Raw genomic sequence first — 1,900 nt, 5'->3', positions numbered from 1 at the left:
ATGTTTCTCTGTGTCTCCGACTGATGCAGTGACCAGGGATGGCATCTCTCCTCTAGACGCCTGTCTGGACTCGGTAATGGGCTGGATGAGGGAAAACAGACTCAGTTTGAATCCAGAGAAAACAGAAGTGCTCGTGACAGGTTCCCCGGGCCCGGGGATGGAAGTTTGTCCACCTGTCCTGAATGGGGTCACGCTCCCCTTGAAGGACTCCGTCCGCAGTCTGGGGGTGCTCCTGGATTCGTCGCTCCACCTTACATCTCAGGTGGATGTGTCGGTCAGGAGCACCTATCAGCTTCGGCTGATACGCCAGCTGCGACCTTACCTGGGCCGGGGGGACCTTGAAACGGTGGTACATGCTCTGGTAACCTCTCGGCTGGACTTCTGTAATGCGCTCTACATGGGGCAACCCTTGTACCAAACTCGGAAGCTACAATTGGTTCAGAACATGGCAGCAAGACTGGTCACTGGATCCTCCAGGGCCAGTCATATAACACCTGTCCTTAAAGATCTACATTGGCTGCCCATTCATTTCCGAGCGCAATACAAGGTGGTGGTTATTACCTATAAAGCCCTAAATGACTTGGGCCCAGGGTACTTGGAGGACCGCCTCTCTCCATATAATCCGCCCCGCACACTCAGGTCGGCTGGGAAGCAATTATTGTGTGTTCCAGATGCTAAATATTCAGCAACATCACAGAGGGCCTTTTCCACCTCGGCCCCACACCTCTGGAACTCGCTTCCCAACAAGCTCCGCTTGGCCACCTCCCTTGACCTATTTAAGAAGGGGTTAAAAACCTTCTTGTTCCATTAAGCTTTTCCCTAGTGTCCCTAATTGTAACTTCTGGTCTCCCTTCACTGCTGTTGTATTTTTGTGCTAGCTTGGATGTTGTAGATTGTAGTTTTTAACGTATTTTATTGCTGTTTGTAATGCATTCTGTGATTGTAACCTGCCTTGATCTATGGAAAGGCGGGCTATAAATAAATAAATATATTATTATTATTGTTATTATTATTATTATTATTATTAGTAGTAGTAGTAGTACATGCACTGGTAACCTCTCGATTGGACTTCTGTAATGTGCTCTACTTGGGGCTAGCCTTGTGCCAAGTTCGGAAACTTCAGTTGGTACAAAATACGGCAGCCAGATTGATCACGGGAGCTTCTAGGAATGACCACATAACACCAGTCTTGAAGTCCCTGCACTGGCTGCCTATTAGTTTCCGGGCAAAGTACAAGGTGTTGGTGATCACCTTTAAAGCCCTAAATGGCTTGGGCCCACAGTACTTGAGGGAACGCCTTCTTCCCTATTGTCTGCCCCACATACTAAGGTCCTCTGGAAGAAATCTACTACAGCCAAAAAAATCTAGATTAACATCAGTTTCCCAGAGGGCCTTCTCTACTACTGCTCCTAAACTATGGAACGACCTGCCGGAGGAGATCCGTCACATTTCCACTCTGACAGCTTTTAAGAAAGCACTCAAGACGGATCTCTTCCGGCAGGCCTTTCCAACTTAGTTACCCTCCCCAGATATAGAGATATTGTCTCCTCATTTGTCTATTCTTCCCCGCCTATGTTTCTGCCTTTTTTAATGCTTTTAATGTTTTTAATGTTTTTTATACTATTATTGTTTAATTCTGTTTTAGTACTGGGTATGGGGGGGCGGTAGGTCTAGGGTTTGATTTTTAACTTCATTGTAATTGATGTATTTTATTGTTGTAACTCGCCCGGATTCTTCGTGATTGGGCGGGCTATAAATAAATCGTTATTATTATTATTATTAACAATCATGTGTTAGGCCCAGCTCTAAAGAGCAATGATATTGTGTTTTTCCACAGCTTTACCTGATGGACATGTTACTTCAGCATTTCTTTTAAACTAAACACACTCCTAAACTCACT

The sequence above is a fragment of the Sceloporus undulatus genome, chromosome 2, assembly GCF_019175285.1.
Source record: "Sceloporus undulatus isolate JIND9_A2432 ecotype Alabama chromosome 2, SceUnd_v1.1, whole genome shotgun sequence".
NCBI classification, from domain to species: domain Eukaryota; kingdom Metazoa; phylum Chordata; class Lepidosauria; order Squamata; family Phrynosomatidae; genus Sceloporus; species Sceloporus undulatus.
This window is presented reverse-complemented; position numbering follows the sequence as displayed.